Below are 8,555 nucleotides of genomic sequence, written 5' to 3'. Positions count from 1 at the left end.
GAACCAAAATGACATCACCAATGATGTCTTTTAACTCATGCATAAATTTAATTGATGCAGTAGCACAAAGTCCTCGGCCTCAATCGCTCTTCCAGCGTCATCAAAGTCCAGTGGCAAGATAAAGTCAAGATGACTAGAGATAAAGAGATAATTAAAGAGGGTGGGGGGCTGGAAGGACCTACTGGTGCAAAAATATTTATAGCTGCTCTTTTTGTGGTGGCAAAAAATTGGAAATTGAGAGGATGTCCATCATTTGGGGAATGGCTGAACAAGTTGTGGTATATGATGGTGATGGAAGACTATTCTGCTATAAGAAATGATAAGCAGGATTATTTCAGGAAAAAAAGCTGGAAAGATCTACATGAATTGATGCATAGCAAAATAAGCAGAACTGGGAGAACATTGTAACAACAATATTGGACAATGAGCAACTGTGAAAAACTGCAAATCAATGATCCAAGGACAATTCTGAAGGACAGAGAATGCTCTCCACCTCCAGAGAAAGAACTGTTGGGAGTCAGAATGCAGATCAGAGCATACTATTTCTCACATTAGTTTATTTATGGTTTTACTTTGGGGTTTTGGTTTTATATGAGTATTCTCTTACAACAATGACCAATATGGAAGCATGTTTGGCATGATAATACATGTATAACCCAGATCAAATGGCTTATCATCTCTGCAAGTGATGGGGTGGGGAAGAGAGGGAGATAATTTTGATCTTATAATTTCAGGAAACTTATGTTGAAAACTGTTGTTGCATTTAATTGACAAAATAAAATGTCTTTGAAAAAATTTTTAAAGGATGACTGGTGATGGTTCTGGATGCAGTGGATGACCTTGACTTCTTTGATGTGTAACCAAGTTCTAAGCACTCCACCGTGTCTGCTTTATCCACCTTCATGGCCACTGAACAAACTGTTCTCATCTGCCCCTCCTGCCTGGGGAAGTTTTCACGCATCTTCGTTAGACACCTAGCTAAGTCACTGATGGATTTGATGCTTCCTTACCTTCAACTTGATTTAATTTCTCTTCTGAGGCAGTGCTGGGGTGTGCTTGTTGCATATGCTACAGCTTCTTAGAGCTATAGATGAGTGCCAAAGGAGGATGAGCATTCCTAAAAGGGCTTGGCAAACCTTCATGTCAGAGATACAAGTCTTCCCTGAATACCCCATATGCCCTATGGAGGACCATAAGTACTAGTTAAAAATATGTATTTTATCCTAGAGGCAATAGTGTGTCACTAAAATTCTTGGGGTTTGTGTAAGGAGGAGTGATGCAATGAGATGTATGACTTAGGAAGATCTTTTTGGAAGCCCAACTAGCATTTGGAAGGAAACTGAAGAGTAGTTTGGAGAGGCTGTTTAAAAGGAGACCAGTTAGAAGGCTATGCAATAGCCTAGATTTTAGATGAGGGAACGGTAAAGAATTAGGTGGCAAGTAGGGAAGAAATACAAGAGATGTTTTAGAAAAAGAATAGCAAAGATTTGACAGTTGATTCCATAAGAGTAAAGAGAAAGGTAAGAGACAAGGATGATTACGAGGTTGCAGACCTGGGTGGCTGGAAGAATGGAAATACTGTCAACTTAGAGAAGCTTGGAGAAGGCATAGGTGTAGGAGAGTAGATAGCAAAGTCCTCTGGTTCCTATTTTTGTTTTTTGGAGGAAAAAATTATCATTAAAACAAACCAAGAAATGACTGGCTTTTGCTTTGTTTTTTAACAAAGAAGAAGCTCTATAAGAAATAGGGATGATTGAAACCTCCTATAATGTTCTTTGCTAGGCTGTTCATCCATCATCCTTCATTCCTGCCTCCTTTTCTGCTCATCAATCTTTTTAGTCATATCTTTTGAATAGTTTCTAATACACCCTTCATTTTTGTTAATATGTTGTCATCTATTTTTAGTCATTTTGTGTCCCTCCATTGCTCTTTGGTGGAACCTGTCATTTTGATTCTGGGGACATTGCACTATTTAGAGAAATGGAGCATCACCAGAAAAATACTTTCAACACTTTTATAGTTCACTGATGAGAGTATTCTTGCCAATGACAGAGCTTCCTTGTAACTTGTGTTTATGTGTTGTTCTAATTCCTCCACAGGGAGCCCATCCAATGAGTAGGAGAACTTCCTCTAACTTTTTATGGATACCAGTGGAAAATATAGGCTATCTGTTCCTCTAACTTTTTATGGATACCAGTGGAAAATATAGGCTATCTGTTATTTCTCATTCTAACCATAGGACTGACCCACTTCTTCTAGGCAACATATTTATTTTTGTAATCCCTTACTTTCTGTCTTAGTAACAACTAAAGACAAAAGAGCAAAGGCTAGGCAGACAGGGTTAAGTGACTTGCCCAGGGTCACACACACAGCTATGAAATTATGAGTCCAGAGTTGAACTCAGGTTCTCCTGACTCTAGGCCTGTCATTCTATACACTGAACCACTAGCTGCCCCTCAATATGGTTTTTTAATGAAATGTCTTCTGTTGATTCTGATGCATTGTTCTTCATGGCTAATGTACTTAGCCTAGACACAGATGCTATACATATGTTCATGGCATTTTTGGCGACCTTCAACTTTAATTCTTCAGAGTCTATGGTATGTCATACATTGTAGCTATATGGAATCACAAGAAAAAATTTTTTTCCATCAGATTTTATCATGAGAGACTCAGAAGTGTGGAAATTACTACTGGCAATTCAAATAAGTAACTAGTCTATAAGAGACAGGCTTCAAGCTTGGGTATTGAGGGGGTAAGTTAAATAACTTAGCCAAACAATGAGTATATATTGTAAGCAGGACTTAAGTTGAAAGTCTGACTCCATGGCTGATACTATTACACCATGCTGTCTCCCTACCAGAAAAATATTGTTGGTAAAAGAGAGGTCTTTGATTCAGAGAAAGCCCTGGGATCATTGAAAAGACTGTACAGTTTTCCAAATGCAATCTGAACTGTTTTCCACCTCCAGTGCATTTCTGTGTCCAGCTTACTGTCCATCTGTAGTTACTGTCCAAGATACATGAACTGATTTATGAACTATCAAGTGCATAGCATAGTCTCAACAATAGTTATTCTTTATTCATGTGGTTTTTCCAGTGTGGATTATTAGGTTTAATTTTTTTGAATGATTATAGTTCATGGAGAACACCAGAACAATGACAGCCACAACATAGAAACAAAAATAATGTTATTAAGTAAATAGAAAAGATAAGTAGGAAAGGATAATTATACTTCTAACAGCAGAAGGAGCCCCAGTGGCATCCTTGTGTAATGGACTGGCTGTATGAGGAGCTCCCAACATCATAGGTTTGATCCCGGTAGAGAGCAATAGTGGTTTTTTTTTTTTTTAATGAAATTGAATTCTTTGGCATGGGACCAATTCAGTAATCTGATCTTACACAATAAGGCTCATTCAATGGCTTAGCATTTGGGTATTAAACAAAACATAAGGACAAATAAGAAAATTCCAGTGGCTGGGGTTCAGGAAGAAGTCACGAAATGTCTGAAATGGAGAGAGACCTTTTGTTAAATCTATCTTTACATAAACAAACTCTTCTGTAAAACTGGCTTTTGGCTACAATCCACTTCTTTTGGATAAAGGATTCTATTTCCCAGAATAGGGTAATAGGTCTCTAACAATAACATGTTGACATCTAAAAAGGAAAGCAGTACAAGTACAAGTACGAGCGCTAGGATTTTCCCTACATAAATATCCCATCACTGTGGACCTAGGGATGCATATTGCTAGTGATATTGAAATTCATCATAAGAAATTTGAATCTCCAACCACCGTCAGAAAAAAAGTTTTTGCTTTGAAAGGAGGAATAAAAACATAGTTTAAGAAATAGCAAACTATTATCCAACCATTCTGGAGGACAATTTGGAACTAAATCCAAAGGGTTATAAAACTGTGCATACCCTTTGATCCAGTAATACCACTACTGGATCTGTAACCCAAAGAGATAATAAAAAAGGAGAAAGGACCTATTTGTACAAAATATTTATAGCAGCTCTTTTTGTGGTGGCAAAGAATGAGAAATTGAGGGGACATTCATCAATTGGGGAAATGGCTAAGCAAGTTGTGGTACGTGTTGGTAATGGAATACTATTGTGCTATAAGTAATGATAAGCAAGATGATTTCAGAAAAAGCTGAAAAGATCTGCAGGAACTGATGCAGAGTGAACTGGGAGAACACTGGACACAATAACAGCAACACTGGATGATGATTATCTGTGAAAATGTGGCTACTCTCAGCAAAGGATCTGGGACAATTCTGAAAGACTTACGATGGGGAATGCTATCCACTTTCAGAAAAAGAACTGTTGGAGTCATTTTTCATATCAACGGATCTGGTTTCATTTTGTGGTTTTGATTATGTATGACTTGGCTCTTATGACAATGACCAATATGGAAGTGTGTTTTTCATGACAATAAAAAATGAAAAAGTAAATTTAAAAATACCTAATTTTTTTAAAGAAAGAAATAATAAGCTAGTCAATCAGGCCAGAAAGTCATAGACTGACAACATAGTCCCTCCACTCAATTTGATTCCAGGTAATGGTAATAAATACTTCTATGGAATGGCCAATTAATATTCCTGAATTCTACATCAGTGATGTCAAACTCAGATAGAAATGGGAACAACTAAACCATATATAAGAATCATTGCAGGCCAAATATTGACTTAGAAAACCACATATGTTTATGTTTCCTTTTTTATTAATTTATTTGTTAAATATTTCTCAATCACATTTTAATATGATTCTGGCATACTTGAACTCAGTTGATTGTTGAACATCTCCTTTCTACATTATTCAAGGGGTGTTGTTGTGAGGTCTATTGTCTAATAGGTAAGAAACTTTCCCATTCAAAAAGAAATAACACAATGGGAAAACTGTTTTGAGAAGATCCCGACATTTCTTTCATAAGGTTGTTCTCAACTTTCCTCATAACCTATTTCTATCTGGAATGGATCCTTCCTTGAAGCTATTATGCATTACTCCCTGTAGTTGAGTTCATATCTGGCCTCTGACACTTACTAGCTTGCTAGGCAAGTCATTTAAACCTGTTTGCCTCAGTTTCTTTAACTGTAAAATGAGCTAGGGAACCAAATGGCAAAAACACTCTAGTGTCTTTGCCAAGAAAACCTCAAATGGAGTCACAGAAAGTTGGACACAAATGACTGAATGACAATATATATACAATATATATTAATATGTATTAATATAGAAGTATACATTAATGTTAGTAATGTTATTCTATATTATAGGCAACAATTTTAAGTTCAAAAGCCAGTTTTCCAATTACTGTAGTCTATGGTTTTTAGAGTTATGAAAAATTTATGGAACCTTTCTTGTTCCCACACAAATATTCTTGTAAAGACATTAGCCTAGTTTTCTCTCCTCTTGGAGAGGTTATATAATACATAAGGGGATACGGACTAGACCTATGATTTCCTGGTATAGGGAACTCCCAGATGAGCAGACTCCCCCAACCAAACCAATTGGCACACTCTCTGCAATTTATAATCTTACAAAGTTGCCCAGAGCACTAAGAGGTTATGAGTTGCCTAAAGTAATACAACTGGAATGTATCAGAGATAGGACTTGAACCTGGGACTTGCTGGCTGTGAAGCCAAATTTCTATCCACTGAGTCATGCCAGGAGGCTGGCCTATTCTCAGACTTCTTACAGACCCTGAGTCTTGCCAAGGTCTTTTGTACTTTTCCCAAAACCAAGTTAATTCTTCACACATGGGGATTAGGATGACATCTGTGAGATTCCATATAAAAAGCATTTGATGTTTCCCCAAACCTCTGGTAGTGGTCTGAGTGGGTGGGAGTTTTTTCAGCAGGAGGCTGTTCTAGACTTAAAGACCAAATTTCCAATTATAAATCATACTTTAATACAGTTAAAACAATAAAATGCTCTTTCTATTCTTGGCCCATAGAACAGTTATACACTAAAAAACATAAATGCTTTTTTTTCACAAAGGACATAAATGTAATCAAGGCAGGTTTTAATAAGACTGCTATGCCTCATAAACTCTATCCTTGTTGTGGTGGGTACTTTTTTTTTAAACCCTTACCTTCTGTCTTGGAGCCAATACTGTGTATTGGCTCAAGGCAGAAGAGTGGTAAGGGTAGGCAATGGGGGTCAAGTGACTTGCCCAGGGTCACACAGCTGGGAAGTGTCTGAGGTCAGATTTGAACCTAGGACCTCCCGTCTCTAGGTCTGGCTCTCAATCCACTGAGCTACCTAGATGCCCCCTGTAGTGGGTACTTTTGAAGGAGAAGTGAGAGGGATGGAAGAACAAGGAGAGTACACTTTTTGATCTGGATATATTAACAAAGAAACTCCATAAAATCCCTACTTTAATAATTCCAGGGGGCCACATCCAGGAAATCTTACTGGGATTTCAGCATATGAAAACAGTCAAAATTCATTCCCATCACAATTTGGACATTCACATTAAAAAGATCAATGCCTCACTCTTTTTAAGACATGAATATAGTCCTTTTTAATGTTTCCAGTGCAATAAATCTTGGGAATGGGAGATAGAGACTCCACTTTGTTTTTCGCTTTCTGTTCGTAATTAGCCAAATCAAGGAGGAAAGAAGCTGATAAACACAGAGAAGTATTATTACTTTTTAAAAAAAATCAGATATCTTCATGTAAAACCCAGTGGAATTGTGTGTTGGCTAAGGGGAACTAGGGGGGACTTGGGGGAGAGGGAAAGAACATGGAACATGTAACTATGGGAAAATATTCAAAATAAAAAAAATTTTAAAATCAGATATCTTTAAAGTGACTTTTTTTAATGAGCCAGAGATTCTTCTTCTCTTTTTATCTAACAAACCTAAGTTTCTTTAGATGCAAAAAGACTAAGAGGGGAAATCAAAGCCATCTTCTGAACTTGCTGTCCCAGTTTACATTGCAATAGCAGTCCAGATTCCCAGAAGTCAAAGAATACTTCATTTCCCAGGGTTTTAGGGGTAACCTTAAGGAACTGGGTATTGTCATTCAAATGCCTCCATCCAATAGTATACTCCAAAATTGATCAACAAATTGATGTCAATTAGGTTTTTCAGGAGGGAATTTACTGAAAAGATACAGCTAGAACAGTATTTACAAAACAGTTCCCCAAGCCAGGGGCATACTTTTCTCTCTGTACACTGGTTTGGTCCCTGAGGAAAGTGGGCTCAAACTTAGAACACAAATATAGTGAGAAACACATTCTTGGGGCTGAGGAGTATCTTGAGACATCTGTCTCTAGGAGTCCTTTTCTTGTCTCAGGACCCCACTAAGTCTGGCAGGGGACCATTTTGTGAACAATGTGCAAATTGTTTCTTTGCTCAACTGGGATGGCTCTTTGTAGGATGTGGTGTCTCCAATGATAGGTCAATTTATTGTAGATAGAATTAAGCAGATCCTTGGCTGCTGTACTGGATCTTCACCAATTCTCAGCAGTCACTGTTATAACACTGTTAGATCTCTCTGATGGCTTGGATGGAATTCCCAAACTCACTGGTCACATGGGCATGTTCCCCTCCAAATAATATTCACCAGTAACCGCTTAACAAATACTTGTTGACTTTACTTAAGATCAGTTAAAATTAAAGGTATTTTTATTGTGGCTTATTGGGTTGAGATAAGAGGTCATGGGTTCAAATTTGACCTCAGACATTTCTTCTCTGTGAGACCCCAGGCAAATCACTTAACTCCAAATGCTTACACCTTACCTTAAAAGATTAGCTCTTTTGCCTTAGAACCAATACATAGTATTGATTCTAAGATGGAAAGTGGGGGTTAAAAAAAGAATAAAGACAAAAAGACAAAAGAAACAGAGGCCCCCATAATAAGATGACTGTGTAAGAGACAGACTAGCCAATGGCCCTCCCAACCTGGGAACTCATAACAATTGTTGCCCCACTTAACTGTCAGGAAAGAAAATGCATAAAATGCCAAGGGAGGGATGTTATCAATCATTTTGTAGGCAAGCTCAGTTCCAGCTCTGTGCCTCCTGAGTCATCATTCTGTCCAGCTTCTAAGCTAACTAGAAAACTCCTTGTCACCATGCAGCTCCATCAAGCTTCCAAGTACAGAACTGGAATCAGGCAGGAAATATTGTTCACCTTCTATATAAGCATTGGGAAGGGAAAATCTGAGCATGCTCCAAGGACTGGGACCTGTTTGACAATCCCCCTCAACCCTTGTTACCTACCTAACAAAGATTAGATAAGTCTACGAGATAACTCTGCAAACTTCTCTTCTTTTCTGCTTGAAACAGACTTTCAGACAGGTAAGTGGTATTTATCTCAACTGCCTTATGTTTTGCCCTACATCTGTATTCCAGATCCATTTTCAGCACCCCAGCTATATGTAGGGTGATTAGGAACATGAACTTGAATAATGTCAATGAAGAAAAGAAAGTAGAAAGGAAGGAGGAAGGAAGCAAGCAAGGAAGCAAGGAAGAAAGGAAAAAATGGAAGAAGGAAGGAAAGAATGAAGGAAGGAACGCAGAAAGGAACAAAGGAAGGAAATTATTTATT

This window comes from Gracilinanus agilis, chromosome 3 (genome assembly GCF_016433145.1).
Source record: "Gracilinanus agilis isolate LMUSP501 chromosome 3, AgileGrace, whole genome shotgun sequence".
NCBI lineage: Eukaryota > Metazoa > Chordata > Mammalia > Didelphimorphia > Didelphidae > Gracilinanus > Gracilinanus agilis.
Note: the sequence above shows the minus strand (reverse complement) of the source record.